We start from the raw sequence: 24,867 nt of genomic DNA on the forward strand, positions 1-24,867 counted from the left end.
TCAAACGTTATCTACGTATTAGCGTTTTCATGTGAGCACTTCGGTTCCACGGGTCCACGATGTTGAAAGTGCAGAATAGAATTTTACAGCAGCGCTTTAGACTTACAAATTAATAGGAGGGAGCGGGGACGTTTCCATTCATAATCCAGTAACATTTATGTTAAGAATAATGTCCAGAAACAGACTCGAATTCAACGCACTGACAATGCATTTGGCACAAAGTTGAAGATGTGAAAACTGACGGATTATTTATACATGCTTCCTACAGGGTGGATATGGTTGAACCAGTGGATGTAGACTTCCAGAAGGCATTTGACAAGGTGCCACATAAAAGGTTACTGCACAGGACAAAAGTTCATGATGGTGGGGAAATATATTAGCAAGGATAGAGGATTGCCTAACAAACAGAAAACAGAGATTCTGGATAAATGGTTCATTCTCGGGTTGGCAATCAGTAGCTAGTGGTGTGCCGCAGGGATCAGTGCTTGGACGAACTATTTACAACCTATATTAAAGACTTGCAAGAAGGGACCGAGTGTAATGTGACCAAGCTTGTTGATGATACAAAGATGGGAGGAAAAGCAATGTGTGTGGAGGATTAAAACAATCTGCAAAAGGACATAGACAGGCTAAGTGAGTGGAAAAAAATTGGAGTATAACGTTGGAAAGTGTGAGGTCATGCACTTTGGCAGAAAAAAAATCAAAGAGCAAGTTATTATTTAAATGGAGCAGAATTGCAAAGTGCTGGAGTACAGCGGACCAATGGCTATGTGTGCATGAAACACAAAAGGTTAATATGCAGGTACAGCAAATGATCAGGAAGGCCAATGGAATCTTGGCCTTTATTGCAAAAGGGATGGAGTATAAAAGCAGGGAAGTCTTGCTACAGTTATATAGCGTATTGGTGAGTCCACACCTGGAATAATGTGTACAGTTTTGGTTACCATATTAACGAAAATATATAATTGCTTTGGAGGAAATTCAGAGAAGGTTCACTAGGTTGATTCCGGCGATGAGTGGTTTGACTTGTGAGGAAAGGTTGAGGAGGTTGGGCTTCTACTCATTGGAATTCAGAAGACTGAGAGTGAACTTATCAAAACGTATAAGGTGGATGCAGAGAGGATGTTTCCACTGATAGAGGAGACTAGAACTAGGGTGCATAATCGTAGAATAAGGGGCAGCACATTTAAAACTCAGATGAGGAGGACTTTCTTCTCTCAGATGGTTGTAAATCTGCGGAATTCGCTGCATCAAAGAGCAATGGAAGCTGGGAAATTGAATAAATTTAAGGCAGAGATAGACAGCTTCTTACCCGATAAGGGATTAAGGATTTCGGGGAGTAGACAGGGAAGTAAACCTGAGTCCATGCTCGGATCAGCCATGAATGTATTAAATGGCGGATAAGGCTCGAGAGACCGTATGGCCTACTCCTGCTCTTATTTTTTATGTTCTTATGTTCTTATCATATTCAACCCAGCGAGGATTCCCTTGAAAACCTTGCTGAGAATTTTGATCACATGTGTTGAACGTTTGCAAGAGATCACTGAGAGACGGGAGATGGAACTGTTTGACGGGAGCGTGAAAACCGCCCCGCTCGCTGGGAGCAAACCTGCTACGCAGACTCCCACTGCCATTTATATGACTGTCGGTGCTTGTTTGACTTGAACAATTAGGCAGATAGACATAGACATAGACATCGAAAATAGGTGCAGGAGAAGGCCATTCGGCCCTTCTAGCCTGCACCGCCATTCAATGAGTTCATGGTTGAACATGCAACTTCAGTACCCCATTCCTGCTTTCTTACCATACCCCTTGATTCCCCTAGTAGTAAGGACTTCATCTAACTCCTTTTTGAATATATTTCGTGAATTGGCCTCAACAACTTTCTGTGGTAGAGAATTCCACAGGTTCACCACTCTCTGGGTGAAGAAATTCCTCCTCATCTCGGTCCTAAATGGCTTCCCCCTTATCCTTAGACTGTGTCCCCTGGTTCTGGACTTCCCCAACATTGGGAACATTCTTCCTGCATCTAACCTGTCTAACCCCGTCAGAATTTTAAACGTTTCTATGAGGTCCCCTCTCATTCTTCTGAACTCCAGTGAATACAAGCTCAGTTGATCCAGTCTTTCTTGATAGGTCAGTCCCGTCATCCCGGGAATCAGTCTGGTGAACCTTCGCTGCACTCCCTCAATAGCAAGAATGTTCTTCCTCAGGTTAGGAGACCAAAACTGCACACAATACTCCAGGTGTGGCCTCACCAAGGCCCTGTACAATTGTAGCAACACCTCCCTGCCCTTGTACTCAAATCCCCTCGCTATGAAGGCCAACATGTCATTTGCTTTCTTAACCGCCTGCTATACCTGCATGCCAACCTTCAATGACTGATGTACCATGACACCCAGGTCTCTTTGCACCTCCCCTTTTCCTAATCTGTCAACATTCAGATAATAGTCTGTCTCTCTGTTTTTACCACCAAAGTGGATAACCTCACATTTATCCACATTATACTTCATCTGCCATGCATTTGCCCAATCACCTAACCTATCCAATTCGCTCTGCAGCCTCATAGAATCCTCCTTGCAGCTCACACTGCCACCCAACTTAGTGTCATCTGCAAATCTGGAGATACTACATTTAATCTACATTAATGTACAGTGTAAACAGCTGGGGCCCCAGCACAGAACCTTGCGGTACCCCACTAGTCACTGCCTGCCATTCTGAAAAGTCCCCATTTACTCCTACTCTTTGCTTCCTGTCTGACAACCAGTTCTGAATCCATGTCAGCACGCTACCGCCAATCCCATGTGCTTTAACTTTGCACATTAATCTCATGTGTGGGACCTTGTCGAAAGCCTTCTGAAAGTCCAAATATACCACATCAACTGGTTCTCCCTTGTCCACTCTACTGGAAGCATCCTCAAAAAATTCCAGAAGATTTGTCAAGCATGATTTCCCTTTCACAAATCCATGCTGACTTGGACCTATCATATTACCTCTTTCCAAATGTTGGCAATATTGCTGCAAAAACACATTCAAACCGTTGAAGTATTAGGGCTTGGGAGCGGCTCTGTGGCGCAATGACTTTGCACCGATCATCTATATTATTCTAAGCTATAGAGACATTCAAAAGTTGTGGGCTCGAATTTTAGGCAGGGTTTGGTGTTTACGACACTGGCAGTGAACGTATGGAGCAAAACCTCATCTGTCTTTTCTCCGGCCGTACTGCTTCGAGAATCGGACCAAAGATAAAGACACAAAATAACTCAAAACTTCCGAAGCCCGGGATCTATACGTCTTCAATAAAACGCGCTGCGAACTGAGCTATTCCGGCAATTCCCAGCCCCCGAAACACATTAATGAACACGTTGTAGTTGTGCTGCAAAAGTTCCTCACCGAAACTTGATTAAGAAATGACACTGGTGGAATGCGAACCCACAACCTTTGAAGGATTGTTTGATGTTTATCTAGAAGTTAAGTGCCCTATCGATTGTGACACAGAGCCGACTACAGGTTATGTTTGTGAATGAGTGCCTTTGTATTTCATGTTGGTGAATGGGAGACTTCAGAAGGTATCTCTGCAAATGATTTAACCTTCGTCTTTTTACCAATGCATAAATGAGAGGATCAGGCACATCGCTCCGAGAAACTCGTCCTCTAAACGTAAAAGATGACAGTGTTTAGTGCGAAGGGTTTCGATTTATTCGGGCGGACATCTGGTGTAAAGGCCACCGCGACCCGGGTGTGATTCGATCAAGCAGTCTTATAATCTGGAGTCAGACGGATACAATCCTGTTTTGTCTCAAATACCCCCACATGATGAGGCGCTTCTTCTACATTGTGGCACTTGGAGACATCGCCTCCCTAATTCTAACTTTGTGACACATGAAGGTTTTCCAATCCCAACCAGCTCCCGCGGGGTGCAAGACAGCCATGTGAAGCAGCATTCTCTGCCAGAGTCCATATCCCGTTCGCTTCTGCCGCCTGCTGCCAGTGATCGACAACTAATCCAATTGCAGAGATAGGGCGCAGAGTATCATCAGAGATAGAGGCATGATCTCAAAATACAAATTAGAGGTGCAGGATCTGGGGAACATGTAATGTTCTGAGGTGTGGAGTTCGGTCAGAGCTTCAAACAAATAGGTGAAAGATAGAGAGGAATATTTCCTCTAGTCGGAGGGTCCAGTTCAATGGGAGATACACATAAAATTAGAGCTAACCCGTCCAGGGATGATGAAAGGAATCAATTTTCTCACAGAAGGTAGTGCAATTCAGGAACTTCCTTCCTTAAAAATAGGTTGATACTGGGCGTCAACTGACAATTTTAAACAAGTGATTGATAGATTTTTGTTCGGCAAGGTAATGAAGGTTTATGGAATCATCGCACAGACCAACCCTGGACTTTCAAAAGGCTTTTGACAAGGTCCCACACAAGTGTGCAAAATTAAAGCACATGGTATTGAGATAATGTACTGACGTGGATAGAGAACTGGTTGCCAGACAGGAAGCAGAGATTCGGAATAAACGGGTCCTTTTCAGAATGGCAGGCAGTGACGAGTGGGGTGCCGTAGGGTTCAGTGCTGGGGCCCCAGCCATTTACAATATACATCAATGATTTAGATGAAGGACCCCTTGAATGTAGTATCTCCAAGTTTGCCGATAACACTAAGCTGGGTGGCGGTCTGAGCTGTGAGGAGGACGTTAAGGGATTGCAGGGTGACTTGGGCAGGTTAGATGAGTGGGCAAATGCATGGCAGATGCAGTATAATGTGGATAAATGAGAGGGTACCCACTTTGGTGGCAAACACAGGAAGACAGAATGATATCTGAATGGTGACAGATTAGGAAAATATGAGATGCAAATATGAGGTGTCATGGTATATCAATCATTGAAATTTGGCATGCAGGTACAGGAGGCGGTGAAGCTGGCAAATGGCATGTTGGTCTTCGTAGCTAGAGGATTTGAGTATAGGAGCAGGGAGGTCTTAGTGCAGTTTTACAGAGCCTTGGTGAGGCCACACCTGGAATATTCTGTTCAGTTTTGGTCTCCTAATCTGAGGAAGGACGTGCTTGCTATTGAGGGAGTACAGCCGAAAGTTCACCAGATTGATTCCCGCGATGGCAGGACTGACATATGAGGAGGGACTGGATCAACTGGGCTTGTATCTACTGGAGGTTAGAAGAATATGAGGGTATCTCATCGAAACATATACAATGCTGACGGGATTGGACAAGTTAGAGGCAGGAAGATTGTTCCCGTTGCTGGGGAGTTCCAGAACCAGGGGTCACAGTCTAAGAATAAGGGATAAGCCATTTAGGACCGAGATAAGGAATAACATCTTCACTCAGAGAGTGGTTAACCTGTGAAATTCTCTACCATAGAAAGTTGTTGAGGCTAGTTCGTTAGATATATTCAAAAGGGAGTTAGATATGACCCTTACGGCCAAGGGGATCAAGGGGTATGGAGAGAAAGCAGGAAAGGGGTACTGAGGTTCAATGATCAGCCATGATCGTATTGAATGGCGGTGCAGGCTCGAAGGGCCGAATGGCCTTCTCCTACACCTAATTTCTATGTTTCTATGCTTCCATGAATAACGTCTCCGCTCTCAAACTCCCCTGTTCCAAAGAAAACTAACTTAACCTATCCAATATTTCCTCATGCCTCAAATTCTTCAGTCCAGGCAACATTCTTGTAAATGGCCTCTGTATCCTCCCCAATGCAATTACATTTTCCTGTAATATGCTGACCAATACTGCTCACAGTGCTTCTTCTGTGGCCTAACTAGGTCTGTATACAGTTCAAGCATAACACTCATGCTCTTGTATGCTACGCCTCGGCAATAAAGACAAATGTTCTGTATGCCTTATCAACCATATCATCGGCTGGCCTGCAACCTTCAGAGATCTGTGGACCTGCACTCCAATATCCCTTTGTTCCACTACACATCTCAGTGCCCTACTATTTAATGTGTATTTTCTTGCATTATTTATCCCTTTAAAGTACATATTAATAATTTGAGACATGACATGAGCTGAGTGTAGTATGCTTCGGAAAACAGATGAATTTGGATATGAATTTTCAGGTGATTGACAAAAGAATCACATCCATCAAATGTTTAATACAATACCGATGAGGATGGGATTGGTCCCACGCGTGCAGAGCACTATACATTAGCAGTCCATCGCGTTATCAAGTCAGCCACTCGGCAACACGATCAGCCGTTTCCTGCATTAAGCATCCAAACATAAATCTCCCGTGCCTTCGCCGCTTGTCCTGCCCGTGCACTCAAATCGACAACGTTGAAAATGCACAATTAGCTTCTTTAAGCAAAGGGCCTTGCATTACTTCAGGTGAGGGAGTGTCAGAAATGGTCGGTTTTGAGACAGATTCAGAACAGAGCAAAAACATTTCACCCGGCGAGTTAAACGACCACAACAGGACTTCGTCAGCATTAAAGTAAGTCACCTTATTCATTCGGCCTCCCGCCAGTGCTATCGCCAGAAAAACCGTTGTGGGGAGAATTGTGAGCAAGGCAAAGGAGGACTATTGATTGTGGAAGGCAGAAAAAACTGGGAGAAGAGGTGGGTTTAAAGGAGTAAGTTTCCACCGCTAAAAAAGTAATATCTGTTTCCTGTAGTAAAGATTGATATTTTTTTGTGTTCTATCAGCAGGTGCCGTAGTTAACAGAAGATATAAAGCAAGATGCTCCGTGATTCCGTTTTGGACCGAGCTTGCTGCGGCCATAACAGAGCGTATTAACCACTATAAGATCATGGCGCCACACGCCAGCTGCTAGAGTCGCTCTCTGACCACAGCAAAGTTACACACGGCGCTGCTCAGGAAATATGCATTTTTTGCAATGAGGCCAAATTCAAGCTCGCCACAAATTATAGCACCGGTGGAATTTGACTAAGACCCCGCACCGACTGGGGTCTTAAACCAGAATTGGAACTAGTGCAACCACAGTTATATTTAAAAGTATTGCACCACATCCACTGGTTCTCCCTTGTCCACACTACTAGTTACATTCTCAAAAAATTCCAGAAGATTTCTCAAGCATGATTTCCATTTCATAAATCCATTCTGACTTAAACCGATCCTGTCACTGCTTTCCAAATGCGCTGCTAATTCATCTTTAATAATTGACTCCAACATTTGCCCCACCACCGATGTCAGGCTTACCGGTCGATAATTCCCTGTTTTCTCTCTCCCTCCTTTTTAAAAAAGTAGTGTTACATTAGATAACCTCCAGTCCTTAGGAACTGATCCATAGTCAATAGAATGTTGGAAAATGATCACCAATGCAGCCACTATTTCTCGGCGTATTCAGGCGTATACAATTATTAGGGGCCTAGATAGAGTGGATAGGACGGACCTAATTCCATTAGCAGAGCGGTCAACAACCAGGGGCATCGATTTATTGTAATTACGAGGAGGTTTACAGGTGATTTGTGGGGACAATTTTGCACCTGATAGGTCTGGAACTCGCCGCTGAAAGGATGGTACTTGGATTTGCACTTAAAATATCGTAACCTACAAGAGTACGGACCAAGAGCTGGAAAGTGGGATGAGGCTGGATAGCTCTTGGTCGGCAGACATGGACACGATGGGTCGAAATGGCCTCCGTCCACACTATACAATTCAACGATTCGATGAAATGAATTGCTCTGAAGAGAATTGTGAAAATTTTCAAGGCCACTATTATGAAAGAAGAAGTTTCACGAAAAGTTAAACATATATTGAATTATTGAACAGAAGTACTGCGAAGTGGGTCTGCACTCACGCAGGTAAACCAAATGCACTTTCGATCACATCAGCTTAAATATTCGGTAATCACAGTTGCAATCTTGCTCCTTTGAAACAGACACAGACACAGAATGATCCTGGACTGACAGCACATCCCATTTAAACAGAAACAGAATTATTCGGGACTGATAGCACATCCCATTTAAACAGGCATAGAATGATCCGGGACTGAGAGCACATCCCTTTTAAAGAGAAAGAGAATGACCCGGGACTGAGAGCACATCCCTTTTAAACAGACACAGAAGGTTAGTATGCAGGTAATGCTGGTAGAGCAATTGATCAGGAACGCCGATGGAATCTTGGCCTTTATTGCAAAAGGAAAGGAGTAGAAAAGCAAGTAAGTATTTCTACAGTTAAACAGGTATTGGCGAGGCGACAGCTGGACAGTGTACAGTTTTGGTTTCCATAATTATGAAAGGATATCCTTGCTTTGCAGGCAGTTCACTAGGTTGATTCCGGAAATTAGGGGGTTGACTTATAAGGAAAGGTTGAGGAGGTTGGGCTTCTACTCATTGTAATTCAGAAGAATAAGAGATGATCTTATCGAAATGTATAAGATTATGAGGGGACTTGACAAGGTGAATGCAGAGAGGATGTTCCGACTGATAGCTGAGACGAGAACTAGGGGGCATAATCTTACAATAAGGGGCCGCCCATTCAAAACTGAGATGAGGACGAATTTCTTCTCAGAGCGTTGTAAATCTGTGGAATTCGCTGCCTCAGAGACCTGTGGAAGCGGGGATGTTGAATAAATTTAAGACAGAAATAGACAGATTTTTAAACTATATTGGAATAAGGGGTTATGGGAAGCCGGCAGGGAAGTAGACCTGAGTCCATGATCGTATCAGCAATTTTCGTATTAAATGGCGGAGCAGGCTCGATGGGCCGTATTGCCTACTCCTGCTCCTATACCATATGTTCTTAGGTTCTTATAAATGGGCGGCCGCTTATTCTAAGTCTATGTCTCCTAGCTTTAGTTTCCCCTATGAATGGGACTATCCTCTCTGCATCCACCTTTTCGAGTCCCCTCATTATCTTATATGTTTCAGTAAGATTACCTCTCGTTCTTCTGAACTCCAATGTGGATACGCCCAACCTACTTAACCTATGATCATAAGTCAACCCCGCATATCCGGAACCTTATCTGAAACGTCTCCAAAGCAAATATATCCTTCCTTAAATACAGAGATAAAAACTGTACGCAGTATTTCAGGTGTGGCCTCATCAATATCCTGTACAGTTGTAGTAGAACGTATAAGCTTTTACACTCTATCCCACTTGCAATCAACGCCAACATTCCATTTGCCTTTCTGATTAACTGTTGTACCTGCTGCATACTAACTTTTTTTTCATGCACAGGACACCCTCTGTACTGCAGCACTTTTTCTCCATTTAAATTATAATTTGCATTGCTATTATTTCTGCCAAAGTGAATAACCTCACATTTTCCCACATTATACTCCATCTGCCAAATTTTTGCCCACTCACTTCGTCTGACTATATCCATTTGCAGCAGGAGCGGTGACAGGGGCAAAGGAGCTGAGCGAGACTGTGGAGGGATGTGATCGGGGCACAGGGGAGGCGTGATTTTGGGTACAGGTGTCCAGGGACAGCAGGGGCCAGCCCACATTGCGATATGTGTGCGCACTAGGTCCGTGCAGCAGAGCAGGTCTCCAATCGTATTGGATAATCCTTGCCACTGGACCAAGAACTAGCTCTGTCAAGCCCGTGTGGTGGCTGGTGTACAACGGCCACCACACGTTAAAAAAATCCGTGAACAGGCATCTTCCACCTTTAAGGATGTAGTTCGGGTTCTTCATTCGAAACACCTGTGAACTCATTCTTTTTTTTGGCATGCAAGCAAGTCAACCACGTTTCCAGGGGCTGCCTATGATGATATCCCTTTGTAGATTTTTTGTGTCCTTCTCACAATTTACTTTCCTACCCATTTTTTTTTCAGCAGCAAAATTTGGCTACTTTAAACTCGGTCCCTTCATCCATGTCATTAATATAGATTGTAAATAGTTGAGGACACAGCACTGATCCCAGCGGCACACCACTAGTCACTGTTTGCAACCGGAAAATGACCCATTTATCCCGACACTGTTTTCGGTTATTTAACCAATCCTCTACCCATGCTAATTTATTCCTCCCAACCCCGTGAGCTTTTATCTTGTGCAGTAACCTCTTATCTGGCGCCTTATCGAATGACTTCTGGAAATCCAAATACACCACATCCAATAGTCCCCTTTATCAACTCGTTACATCCTCAGAGAACACCAGCAAATATGTTAAACATGATTTTCTTTTCATAAAACCATGCTGATTCTGCTTGAATGAATGACGTTTTTCCAAATGTCCCGCTACTGCTTCCTTAACAATGGATTCCAGCATTAACTCGTTAATAGTTTCCTGCTTTTTGTCGGCCTCGTTTTTAAATAGGGGCATTACATTTGCAGTTTTCCAATCTGCGGGGACCGTCACAAAATCCAGGGAATTTTGGTAGATTATAACCAATACGCCCACTATCTTTGCTTTCATTTCTCTGAAGACCCTACGATGTAAGCCATCAGGTCCAGGGGGCTTGACCACCTTTAGTCCAATTTTTTTTACATTGTACTACTTCGTTAGTGATAGTGATAGTATTAAATTCCTCACTGCCTATAGCCCCTTAATTATCTACTATTCGGATGTTTTTAGTGTCTTCTACCGTGAAGACCAATAGAAAATCTTTGTTCACCGTCTTTGCCATTTCCCTGTTCTCCATTATTAATTCCCCAGAATCATCCTCCAGGGGACCAACATTCACATTAACCACTCTTTTTCTTTTTATGTATCTGTAGAAACTCTTACTCTCTGATTTTATGCCTCGTGCTTGTTTACTTTCATAATCTATCTTCCCTCTGTAATCATCTTTTTAGACTTTCTCTGCTGGCTTAAAAAGTTTCCCAATCCTCTGCGTTCGTCTCCCACTAGTCTTGGCCACATTGTATGCCTTTGCCTTCAATTTGATACACTCCCTCATTTTCTTAGTTTGCCACGGATGGGTATCCATTCTCTTCCAGTCTTTCCTTCACATTGGGATATATTTTTGTTGCGAGTTATGAAATATCTCCTTAAATGTCTGCGACTGCTCATCAACTGTCCCATGCTTTAGTCTATTTTCCTAGTCCACTTTAGCCAAATCTGCCCTCATACATTTGTCGTGTGCTTTATTTAAGCTTAGGACACTGGTCTGAGAACCAACTTTCCTTCCCTCCAACTGAATTTGAAATTCAAGCATATTATGGTCACTCATTCCTAGAGGGTCTTTTGCTACGAGATCATTTATTAATCCTGCTTCCTTTCACAGTACTAGATCTAAGAGAGCCTGCTCCCTGGTTGGTTCAGCAATGTACTGTTCAAGGAAACTTTCCCGGATGCACTACATGAAGTCATCCTCAAGGCTATCCTGGCCAATTTGTTTTGTCCAATCAATACGAAGGTTAAAATCACCCATGATTATTGCCGTTCCTTCTATACAAGCCTCAATTATTTCTTGAATTATACTCCGTTCAAACGTATACCTAATGTTAAGGGGCCTATCGACTAGGCCCACCAGCGACTTTTTCCCTTTATTATTTCTTATCTCCACCTAAACTGATTCAACCTCTTGATCCTCCAAGCCAATATACTTTCTCACCACCGCACTGATCTCATCCTTTATTTAAAGTGTTACCCCACCTCCTTTTCCTTTCTGTCTGTCCTTCGGAATTGTCAAATATCCCTGAATATTTCGTTCCCAGTGCTGGTCACCTTGCAAACACGTCTCTGTATTGACTATCAGACCATGCCTTTTATTGATGCCATAAACTCAGCTGTTTTGTTTCGAATGCTACCTGCATTTACAGAAAGAGCTTTTAAATTTGTTTTTTTACCCTTTTGTCGTGCTTGTTTCCTATGTCCTTCAAGCTCCCTTTTTAGATTTTTGCTTTCTATATTCAGCTTTACTCCCCTCCCTACTTAATCTATTCTCAGTTTCTCATCCCATGCCAAGCTAGTTTAAACCCTCCCCAACAGCACTATCAACCCCCTACGCGCCCCCCCCCCCCAACCACGCCCGCTCCCGCCCAGGGAGGATATTGGTTCCGGCTCTGTTGAGGTGCAACCCGCCCACCTTGTACCGTTCCCACCTCCCCCAGAAGCGGTCCCAAAGCCTCAGAAAACTAAAGCCCTCCCACCTACACCATCTCTCCAGCCACACATTCCTCTGCTCTATCCTCCTATTTCAGTACTCACTGGCTCGTGGCACTGGGAGTAATCCGGAGATTACTAACTTTGAGGTCCTGATTTTTAATCACTCTCCTAGCTCCTTAAACTTTGCCTGCAGGACATCATCCCTCTTTCTACCTATGTCATTGGTCGCAATATGGACAATGACCTCTGGCTGATCAACCTCCTCCATCAGAATACCCTGCAGCCGCTTGGTGACATTCTTAACACTGGCACCAGGGAGGCAACATACCATCCCGGAGTCACGTCTGCGGCCGCAGAAATGCCTGTTTTCTCCCCTGACTATTGAATCCCCTACCACTATAGCTCTTCCATTCTTCTTCTTCCTCCCCTATGCACCTGCGCTACTGGTGGTGACCTGGACGTGGCTCTGGCTGCACTCCCCAGAAGCACTATCGCTCCGACTGGTGCTCAGAAAAGAATATCATTTGGCGAGTGAGAGGGACTCAAGGGACTCCTGCACTACCTGCCTGGTCCTCCTGTTCTGTCTGCTGTCTGGTCACCCACTCCCTCTCTACCTGCACACTCTTAAGCTGCGGGTGACCACCTCTACGAAGGGAATTGGATAAATGGTTGATGGCGAACAGTTTGCAGGGCTCTGGGGAAAATGTATCATTCTATGATTCTGTGATGCTACAATCCTCTCCCTCAGTGACCTGTAAACCTCAGTGCACAGTTTTAAGTCCCGGCCGTGCCTGCCGGGATTTGCTCACCTTTATTGTGCTGTTTCTCTTTTTCTCTCTCTAAGATTCACTCTATTTCTCTCTGTCTCTGACTTTCTTTCCGTATGTTCGGTGTTGACGGGGAGATTACATGTTCTGTGGGTTAAAGCCGGGGGGTTTCTTGTCTAGTTACGAACGATCAGCTCAATGCGTTATTTGCCTAAATGTTATGCTTTTGCGGTTCAGCTTTTCACCGTCCATAGTAAAAACAATGTCTATATCCTCTCACGTTTGCAGAGTATGCAGACGTGTTGTTTGCTCTGCGCTGAAAAATAAATTTTGAGTCTGCAAGCGACTTGCCGAATTTCCCAGCACTGCACTGCAACATGCCGATGACAAGGATGGTCAAGTAGTTAAGGCGTTGGCTGTAAGATCCAATTGATGTATGTCTGCGTGGGTTCCAACCCACTCCTGGTACAATACTCAATCAAATTGGTTGAAAATTAGACTTAATGCTTGTTAGTTGTGAAAGTGGTTCATAATCTCTGCAAAGTATATATTTATAACTCACCCTTCAAGACAGCTTTTTATTTACAATAGGTTTTCTGCCGAATGATTGAACACAGGAACATGATTAGGCCATTCCGCCCCTTGTGCCTGTTTGCCATTCTGTTAATTCTTGGCTGAGCTGTGTCTTAACTCCATGCATCTGCATTCGCTCCACGTCATTTTAACCAGTGTCTCTCAAAAACTACCGATTTCATTTTTCTTTCATTGAGCAAGTATATTTTGTTTTTTGTGGAAGAGAATTCCACCACCCTTTCCGTGATGACGGTTTTCCTAACTTATCTCCCGAATGGCCTGCTTCTCATCTTAAGATTATGTCCCCTTGTCGTAAACTCCCCTTACGAATGGCGAAAAAAAGGTTTCTCTCTATCTATCTTATCAATTCGTTTCAAAATCTTAAAAACCTCAATCAAATCACCACTTAACCTTCTATATTCCAGTGATTACAGGCCTAGTTTATGTAATCTCTCCTCATAATTTAACCCTTGGAACCCTGGTAACATTCTGGTGGATGTGAACTGCACACCTTCCCAGTAGAACCTATCATTTCTAAGGGGCCGTGCCCATAAGGGGCCTAGATATAGTGAATAGTAAAGCATATTTCCCTTAGCAGAGGGTTCAACAATCACGGGGCATAAATTGATAGTAATTATAGAATGTTTCGAGGGGATTTGAGGGGAAATTTCTACACGCAAAGTTGTGGTTGCCTGGAATTCAACTATCTGAAAGGGTGGTGGAGGCAGATAACCTCACCACATTTAAAAACTACTTGGATGTGCACGTGAAGTGCCGTGAGCTGCAGGGTTATGGACCTAGAGCTGGAAAGTGGGATTAGGCTGGATAACCTCTTGTTGGCGGACGTGGACATGATGAGCCGAAATTTATTTTGATCTAATGTGGATGACCACACAATTACGTGCTTGGAATCCATCTGCCACTGTATCGCCCATTCACTTAATCTATCAATATATCTTTATAGGTATATGCTAACGTCTGCACTACTTACTATATCACCAATAGTTGCATTATGGGCAAACAGGGATATATGGCTGCCTTTTTTGCCTTCTAAATCATTAAGAAATATAGAATGAAACCATTGTTGTAACCTTGACGTTTTAAAACGAGCCATGCTGTGAAGCTCTGGTAGGGTTTGTGGGGAGAGGAAGATTAGTGTAAGATTTCAGGTCGATGACACATCTGATCCTATAAATATACATCATGCAAGTGTGCGCAGTTTTAAATAGTAAAAAAAAGAAATTGCATTCCTTTAGCGTCTTTCATGAACATAGGACATCGCAATTGCTCAACGAAGCTACGTTTGTGTTCCAATAGCAACACCAGCCTCCAGACATCATTGCAGCCTTGGTCCAAACATGGACAAAAGGGATTAATTATAAAACGAGGCGAGTGTGATTGTCCTTGACATCAAAGCAGCGCTGGACCGAATGTTGCATCAAGGAGGCTTATAAAATTGAAATAATTGCGTGGGTAATCTCCATTACCTAGCCTGAAAGAAGATGGTTGTGGTTGCTGGAGGCCAATCATCTCAGCCCCAGGATATCGCTGCAGGCGTTCATCATCACCTGCTTCATCAATGCCCACCATCATAAGGTCAGAAGTGGGTAAGATCGCTGAAGGTTGCAGTGTTCAGTTCGAATATCTACTGCTCAGATAATGAATCATAAAATACATCAACTTTCCATTGCTGTCGCTGGTTCAAAATCTTGCAACTTCTTCTATAACACACAGTGGTAATACCATCACCTCATGGACTGAACTATAGAACCTTAGATATTTACAGCGCAGATGGAGACCATTCAGCCAATCGCGTCTTTGCCGGTGGAAAAAGGGCTATCTTGCTGAATCCAACTTTTCAACTCTTGGTCCATAACCTTGAAGTTTACAGCACTTCAATTGCACATCCAAATACTGCAGTGGTTCACGACGTTTGCTCATCGCCACCTCCTCAAGGGCAATTAGTGATGGGCAATAAATGTCGGCGTTTCTCGCTACGCCCACATCCCATGAATTAATATATTTTTAAAAACGTGCTTTACAGAAAATGAAATACATCTTGAAGTGTAGTCACTGGATGTAATTTGGAGGAATATGGCAGCCACACAGCAAGATCCCACTGATGGTGTTGCTAGTGGGATACAGTTATGTCCAGGATTCAGAGCATTCCACACCTCTTAGATTCATGGATTCGTAGAAATTTACGGCAGAGAAGGAGGGCATTCGGCACATCCTCTCTCCTCCAATGGAAACAGCTATCCAACCTAAACCCGCCTCCCAGCTCTTGGTCTGTAGCCTTGCAATTTAGGGCAATTCAATGCATGTCTACGTAATTTTTAAAAGTGATGAGGTTTTGTGTATCCAGACTTCCAGAACCAAACACCATCTGGGTGGAAAATGTTATCCTCAACTCCCCTGTAATCCTTTTACCAATTAATTTAAAACTATGCCGCTCGGTTATTGACCTCTCTTCTCAAGGGTATAAGTGCTTCCTATCCACTCTATCTCACCTCCTCATAATGTTATACACCTTAATTATGTCTCCCCTTATCCTCCTCTGTTCAGAAGAAAAGAAAACAACCCCAGTCTTTCCCGATAAGCAAAGCTCTCCAGTCCTGGCAACATCCAGAGGACAACAGAGGAAACAGATTGAAGAGGAGGAGAATTGTTCGTTTTTAAGCTCTGAGTTGTTGTGGCCTGTAATGCACTGCCTGAAAGGGTGGTGAATCATAGAATCATCGATTCGTGGAATTGCTACAGCAGGAAATAAGGTAATTCGGCCCATCGAGCCTGTGGCGCTCTCAGTTAGTCTCATTCTCCGGCCATTTCCCAGTAGCCCTGCTGATTCAATAGTAACCCTCACAATGGAATTGGATCAATGCACATTTTGTAGGTGGTTGCCGAAAGAGCTCGGACTAATTGGACAGCTTGTTCAAGAGTACGATGGACCCAATGCTCTTCATCGGTGATATATGTTTTTATGAAATGTTTTATGCTAGTTTCATATAAATGACGCTGGTCATTTGCCCATTCCACTATCCCACTTTATTTCTTTGTATATGCGTCTGTGCTGTTACAACCGAATTTAAATGAAGTGGGATTTTCAGCATCTATTCAATTCAAGTTCATTACTGCATTGGGTCACGATAGCCAAGTGGTAAGGTGCTGGTTCCATAAACCGCAAACCCTGCGTTCGATTCCCCCTCTGTGCCTATAGAGATTTTATCACATTTGATGTGACATTTTTAAACTTTTTCATTTTTAACTATCAAAATCTTTCATCATTTTAAATGTTTGTCATAAATCGCCTCGACGTTTTCTATTCTAAGGAGAAAAATCCGAGCTTATCCAGTGTCTTCGTATAAATGAAGTCCCCAACTCTGGCAGTATTCTAGTCAACCTGTTCTGCACCCTCTCCAAGGCGTTAACTTCTTCTCTAAAACGAGGTGCCCAGAATTTAACGCAATATTCCAGCTAAGGCCTCATAAGTGTTTTAGAAATGCTTGGAATAATTTCCTTGTTTTTATACTCTATTCGTCTATGAACAAAGTAAAAGTCCCCATCTCTTCCAGTTCCTGCCCACTTTTTAAGATGCTACGATTTAGAGCTGGTTAACACAATGCTGGGGAGAGCTTACTGACCGGTTTCTCCAGTGATCTCCAGAGGCAGCTGCTTAATAGGGGTTTTAAATTTTAATATATAAATCTGGCCCCGTTAAAATGTTATAATTTACTTCATATTGCTTCTCCTCATTCTTCCTACCAAAATGTATCACTTCACATTTCTCTGCGTTAACTTCCATCTGCTATGTGTCTGCCCGTTTCATCAGTCGGTTTCTTTTCGTACTCCCTTTGTAGCTCTTACTACCTGCTTTGTGACCCTTTGCTGTTCTTTGTATCTTTCACATTCACCAGGATCTGTGCTATTTTTTCCATTTCTGTGCGCTTTTTCTTTTAGTTTAAGGTTGTATCTTACCCCTTTAGTGGTCCATGCCTATTTTTTATGGCCGTTAGAGCTTTTGCCCCGTAAGCGGTATCAACAGATTCTGTATGACTTTTAATTATATTTTAATACCTCCCACTGATCTTCTGCCGTTTTACCCATAAACCAATTTCCCAGTTTATTGTGGTCAGTCTCTGTCTCATCTCCTTGAAGTCGGTCTTCCCGAAATCTAGAATGGCAGTGGCTGTTTCGCGTTTCTCCCTGTCAAACGGCACGTTGAACTCGATCATGTTTTGATCACTATTAAATAAATGTTCACTCACCCTTAGACTGTTGAATAAATCCGGCTCATTATTCATCCATAACATGGCATGCCCCTTGTTGGTTCTGGAACATATTGTTGTAGAACTAGCCCGGACACACTCAATAAATTCACAATCGTTCTGACAGGTGCTAGTCCGATTATCCCAATATATATGAAAATGTAAATCCCCTATTAAAACCACTCTGTCTTGACTATACGCTTGTCTAATCACTACATTTACACATTCGAGCCCTTCACACATGCGACTGGGGGGCCTATACACATCTCCCACTTTTATCTTACATCCTTTCCTATCTCTTAATTCTACCCATAAAGTCTCCGCAGTCGGCTTACCTTTGGTAGATCCTCGCTTAGAACTGAATCATAGAATCGTAGTTATTTACAGCACGGAAGGACGACATTTCAGCCCATCCGGTCAGGGTCGGCCGACAACGAGCTATCCAGCGGAATCCCATGCTCCAACTTTTGGTCCGTAGCCCTGTAGGTTATGGCACTTCACGTGCACACCCAAGCACGTTTTAAATGAGGTGAGGGTTGCTGCTTGTGCCACGTTCTTGTATTCAGTTCTCTAGCTGTGGCCCAAGTAGTGTTTTATACAGTTCAACATAACTTGACTGCTCTTGTACAATATACTTTGGCTAATAAAGGTAAATATGCCGTATGCCTTCTAAACCAGCACGTTTTCTTTGAAACCTGAAACAGTGAGACAATGAGGTAAATATTACAACAACAATTTGCATTTATATAGCGCCTTTAACATAGTAAAACGTCACAAGGCGCTTCACAAGAGTATTATTAGACAAAACAAATAACGTTGACACCGAGCCATGAAAAAGAAAAATGACAGCAGATGCCCCAAAGCTTGGTCAAAGAGGTAGGATTTAAGGAGCGTTAATCTTGACATCTTTTTGAAACACCATTTTTGAATGCTAATCAATGCTATTTCCTCTAACTCTAAAAGTTGCGAGAAGTTGGCGTTTGAATTGGTCTCATGCGTGTCGAATTCATACGATTACATACGATTTTCAGTGTAAAAACAGGCTATTCGGCCCAACCAGTCAATATCGGCGTTTGTGGTATCTATCCCTGAGTTGTAAATAAAATTGTATGGAGCCTTAGTAATCAAATTATTTGTGTTCCTCTCTGTGTTATTATAAATGTATTTATTTTTATCTCTGTTTTATTTAGGAATTTATCTCTGAGTATCTCTGTGTTATAATTTTATTTACGTTTATTTACGAGTTATTTATAAGTAACATACATACAAATATATACTCAGAAAATACATTTATAACAAGCACAGTTGCCTCACAACAAATTTATAAATACAATTGTTGCATTCAAATGCATAAACACTAACACAGATACACAAAATATATTTATATCCCACAGAACAATTTGCAACTAATACAGAGACAAGGAAATATATTTACAATTATCACTGATCAAAGAAAATTTTACTCGCTATCGATCTCAGCACGTGATCCTTTGCCTGTTTCCCTGTGCTTGTACTCGGTGCATGGAGTTTGACCGGCCGTGATATGTTGTTTCCCAGGGATCGGCTGTAATGCGCTGTCTGAGGCCACATTCACTGCTCTATTTGACATATAAGATCATCAGGACTTGGGTATACAGTGCATAATTCCAACATCTGCAGATGTTTCATCCTGCTGCACAAATCCACTGCCAAATTAGTTTAACCCCTCATCCGCCCGAGTAGTTAACCTTCCCACGAGGACATTGGTCCAAACTCTGTTGATGTACAACCCGTCCAACTGTACCAGGTCCCTCCTGCGCTGGAACTGGTCCCAATGTCCCAGAATTCTGCAGCCCAACCTCCTGCACCCTTTGTCCAGACACACGTTGCTATTCCTAAACTCAATAGCGCGGGGCACTGGGAATAATCCACTGAATAACTTTGAGATCCTGCTGCTTAATTTCCTCAATTGCAACTGAAACTCATCCCCTTGTTTCCTTCCCTGTGTTATTGGTTCCCACATCGATCACAGCTTATGCTGTTTCCCTCCCCCCCCCCCAAATGTTCTGCACCCACTCACTGATGTTCTTTACCTGGCACCAGGGAGGTAACACCCGAAGTTTGACTCACGTTTGCCGTTGCAGAAACGTACTGACTTTCGAATGCCCAATTACCTTAACTTGTGTTACTTTTTAGTTTCAAAAGCAAAGTGTTACGCATCTTGTAAATCTGAAATGAAATCAGGAAATGTTGGATATTCTCAGCCAGTCAGGCAGCATCTGTGTAAAGATTTCTGATGAGGAGTTGTGATTAAATGTCATTGACGTGAAGCGTCAACAATGCAACCCAGATACTGGCGGATATTGTAATCCCAGAGAGACAGTTTAAGAACATAAGAACATAAGAAATAGAAACAAGAGTAGGCCACACAGCCCCTACAGCCTGCTCCGCCATTCACTAAGATCATGGATGACCTGATCATGGACTCAGCTCCACGTCCCCGCCCGCTCCCCATAACGGCTTATCCCCTTATCCTTTAAGAACCTGTCTATTTCTGTCATAAATTTATCCAATGTCCCAGCTTTCACAGCTCCCTGAATTCCACAAATTTATCCTCATCTCTGTTTTAAATGGGTGGCCCCTTATTCTGAGATCATGCCCTCTAGTTGTAGTCTCCCCAGCAGTGGAAATATCCTTTCTTCACCCACCTTGTCAAACCGCCTCATAATCCTATACGTTTCAATAAGATCACCTCACATTCTTCTGAATTCCAATGAGTAGAGGCCCAATCTACTCAACCTTTCCTCATAAGTCAATCCCCTCATCCCCGGAATCAACATAGTGAACTTTCTCTGAACTACCTCCAAAGGAAGTATATCCTTTCATTAATATGGAAACCAAAATTGGACGCAGTATTCCAGGTGTGGCCTCACCAATACCCTGTATAGCTGCAGCAAAACTTCCCTGCTTTTATACTCCATCCCCTTCGCAATAAAGACCAAGATACCATTGGCCTTCCTGATCGTTTGCTGTACCTGCATGCTATCGTTTTGTGTTTCATGCACAAGTACCCACAGGTCCCGCTGTACTGCAGCACTTTGCAATCGTTCTCCATTTAAATCATAACTTGCTCTTTGATTTTTTTCTGCCAAAGTGCATGACCGCACACTTTCCAACTTTATACTCCATCTGCCAATTTTGTGCCCACTCACAAAGCCTGTCCATGTCCTTTTGCAGAATTTTTGTGTCCACCTCGCACATTGCTTTTGCTCCCATCTTTGTATCGTCAGCAAACTTGTCTATGTTACATTGGCTCACTTCCTCTAATCGTTAATATAGATTGTAAATAGTTGAGGTCCAAGCACTAATCCCTATGGCACCCCACTAGATACTGGTTGCCAACCAGAGAATCAAATATTTATCCCGACTCTCTGTTCTCTGTTAGTTAGCCAATCCTCTTTCCATGCTAACATATTACCGCCAAACCCGTGAAATGTTATCTTGTGCAGTAACCTTTTATGTGGCACCTTGTCAAATGCCTTCTGGAAGTCCAAATACACCACATCCACTGGTTCCCCTTTATCCACCCTGTTCGTTAATTCCTCAAAGAGCTCCAGCAAATTTGTCAAACATGACTTCCCCTTCATAAATCCACGCTGGCTCTGCTTGACCGAATTTTGCTTTTCCAAATGTCCTGCTACTCCTTTTTTAATAATGGACTCCAGCATTTTCCCAACCACATATGTTAGACTAATTCGTCCCTAGTTTCCTGCTTTTTGTCTGCCTCCTCTTTTAAGTAGGGGCGTTACATTATCAGTTTTATATCTGCTGGGACCTCCGCAGAATACAGGGAATTTTGGTAAATTACAACCAAATGCATCCACAATCCCTGCCGCTACTTCTCTTAAGACCCTAGTATACAAGCCATCAGGCCCAGAGGATTTATATGCCTTTAGTCGCATTATTTTGCTGAGTATCACCTCTTTAGTGATTGTGATTGTGTTAAGTTCCTCTCGCAATATAGCCCCTGGAGTATCCACTGTTGGAATATTGCAAGTGTCCTCTCCCGTAAAGACTGATACAAAATATTTGTTCAGAGTTTCTTCCAGCTCCATGTTCCCATTACTAATTCCCCGGTCGCGTTCTGTAAAGTACCAACATTTATTTTAGCCACTCTTTTCCTTTTTATATACCTATAGAAACTCTTGCTATCTGTTTTTATATTTTGTGGGCATTGAAACCGATCCGGATATCACGCATCATTCTGGGAGCTAAATTGTTTTTTTTCTTCTTGTAAAGTCGCAACTGCACAGAACTGTAATAAAATATCCAAGACTTTAAAATAAATCATATGTTTTACAGTTAATAAAACGAGCAAGTTCCAAAAGACATTCAATCCTCAAAACGGTGAATCTGCGCAGTTTCATTTCCGCCATGTGTGCCGGGGCAAAACACAGGCTTTGACTGTTTATTTTATTGCAGTTCACTGCTGTTGCGATTGTTTACTTTGAACATTCACCCTTTGAGCATTCTCACAGAGGCCGCCTGACAGTTTTACGAGTTCTCGGCATTAACTGTGCTCGCCAAGTGTACGGCACCCAATGGTGAAAATGCAGCACTCTACCTTCTATGACACATGTTCGATACCCGGTCGTGGAATTATTAAATTAAAATGACGCTTATTAAGATAATTTCATAAAACTCTTTGAAAGATTAATAATTGTTGTAATCGCCATTGACAACTGGTAACTTTCTGCTGCAGATTGAGGGAAATACATGAGAACAGAGAGTTGCGAAACTTGAATCAGATTTTATGCGTTGCGTGTGATGAACTTTCATCCAATCTCATTTCACAGACTGTACTTTAAGACTCTGGTGAATAAAAGTTCAGTGTTTATTTCTGGGATTGATTTATTTTCCTCCCTCCTTCCTGCCTGTCTATCACCTCCCTCTTCAATAACCGCCCCAGCCCCGCGTGGTCCTGGGCCCCACGCTCACTCACGCACTGTACAATTGCCTTCAGGGGTGATGGAAATCTTACTTTATTCTTTTAAAAGGGAACTGCTATCAGTCAAGGGTCATTCTGCATCTGTGTAACAGGGATGTGCTTGCAGTCCCGGATCATTCTGTGTCTGTGTAAACGGGATGGTTGTCAGTTCCGGTTCATAATCTGTCCCTTTAAACCGGATTTTCTCAAAATCCCGGATCATCCTGTATATTTTTTAAAGGAATGCGATTTCAGTTGTGATAACTGAATTGTTAAACTGTTGTGTTCCAAGTTACATTGGGGTTGGTGCATACCCAGATCACAGCGCTTCTGTTTATTTACTCGAAATATGCTAATCTCTTTCGAAATCAACTCCTTGAGAAAGCTTTTGCCCCGAATTTGCTCCCAATATACACAACAACAAAGTTTACGGTAATGATAGCTGCTACGTGGCCTAACGCATATGGTGTCTGATTTCGATTCTCCACACGACGTTATCAGAGGATTGCAGGTTCGAGTCCTGCCGCGGTCAATTCACTTGCAGCTCAAAATTTTATATTCTCCATTGTGAATGTATCGCAAAACCAACCTTATCGGACAGTAACTCATCTGAAGTAAAGGAAGGCAGTTTTAAGAAGCTGATGCCACATTTTCCTCATTGCCGATCTGTTTTCACGGGCAGAAGAAGCGGTGAAGTGGACTTTTTTCGTACGTTACGTCTGTTTCGATACAAAAAGCAGGAGATTGAATGGCTGAGCTTGCTGCAAATTGAAGACGAGGTGGCCGAGAGGTTAAGGCGATGGACTGCTAATCTATTGTGCTCTGCACGCGTGGGTTTGAAATCCCATCCTCATCGTTTCTGTGTTAAACATTTGACCCCTTTCGTTGTTTTGTCAATCACATTCAACCTCTTGGCCAAATTCACCTTTTACTGACAAGGATGCTGCACTTTGGTCAGTCATGTCTCAAATTAATAATATGTTCATCAAAGGGAACATATTAGCATGACTATGGAGAGGGTCACTAATCAGATAGATCTATGAGGGATCGCACAAGCACGATGGGCGGAATAGCTTTATTCACTACCGTCAGAATCTGAGCGTTACGCTCCTCCCTATCGGCGGCTCGTTGGTCTAGGGGTGTGATTCTCGCTTAGGGATTTTCACAATTGAAATGCAAGAGGTCCTGGGTTTAAGTCCTGGCCGAACCCCGCCATCTTTTAGTCAAAGATCTGCTTCGCACAGCCGGTCGACATGTGAGAAAACAGACATATTTCAAATTGAAACGTGTGATTTCGCGCCGTTGTTCCCACAGCGTCCAAATCCCAGAGTTTCACAGGAGTAAAGTGAAATTCACCCAACTGAGTAAAGTTAAAGTATCTCAGATGAACTCGGCTCTGTGTTTCATTGGACAAACTAAACCGGTATTTGCTTCCGGCCAATACTTGATTAGTATACCTTCCTTTCTGCACGCATGAGCTCAGCTCAATTGTGATAAGCACACATTCAGCGTCAATCTTCACGTCATCGTGAAACACATTCTGCCCTGAATATGAGTGCGCCCTGCTTTCTCTAAAAGATGTGAGAAGGTGGCATTTGAATTCGTCCCTTGGCTGCCGAATTCAAAGCGTACAGGAAAACAATCCGCGGTGGCCAAGCTTCCTGGTCTGATTAAAAGGGATTGGCACCCTATCTTTTCAATAGGCATTTTATAGTGTTCCGGCCTCAACATTACGGTGAACAAATCGGATCATAAGCATCGCTCCCATTGTCTGGTAATGGTTCTGCTGTTCCCACTAACATCTCCTCTGGACCATCCGTTGTTACTTTTTGCCCGAATACCACCCACTTTGCCTTTTCCCATTGTGCCTTTTATCATTTAATCACTCTTGCGCTCCACTGAATCACAGTCCTTCCCTTTTGTCTTTTCTCACTACCTATTTTTTCCAGGCGCTGTTTTTGTTGAATAAATCTGTAATCTTTAACTTTTTCCTAAAAGATCGGAATGATCATCCGACTGAACGTGAAACCGGGTTCTTCATCCACGGAATCTGCACGACCTGCTCAGTTTTATATCATTCTCTGTTTTCATTCCTTTTGTTTCCGTATCCCTTTTAAGGGGATGTGCTGTCTGTCCGGAATCATTCTCCATCTCTTTAAAAGGGTGTGCTGTCAGTCTCGGATCATTCTGTGTCTGCTTAAACATAGCAGCATAGAAACTTAGAAAATAGCTGCAGAAATAGGCCATTCGGCCCTTCAAGCCTGAAGCACCATTCAATAAGATCATGGCTGATCATTCACCTCAGTACCCCTTTCG

At 43.0% G+C, this 24,867-nt stretch overlaps 1 non-coding gene and 1 pseudogene across 1 annotated transcript; one reads left to right on the forward strand and one right to left on the reverse strand.

Moving 5' to 3' along the window:
• The window catches only part of LOC139230247 (zinc finger protein 585A-like), a 262,521-nt pseudogene that overhangs the window by 161,783 nt on the left and 75,871 nt on the right, over positions 1-24,867 (reverse strand).
• On the forward strand, positions 23,325-23,407 carry trnas-gcu (transfer RNA serine (anticodon GCU)). Its single transcript has one exon. It is a non-coding gene; the product is annotated as a tRNA-Ser (tRNA).

This window comes from Pristiophorus japonicus, chromosome 19 (assembly GCF_044704955.1).
Source record: "Pristiophorus japonicus isolate sPriJap1 chromosome 19, sPriJap1.hap1, whole genome shotgun sequence".
NCBI lineage: Eukaryota > Metazoa > Chordata > Chondrichthyes > Pristiophoridae > Pristiophorus > Pristiophorus japonicus.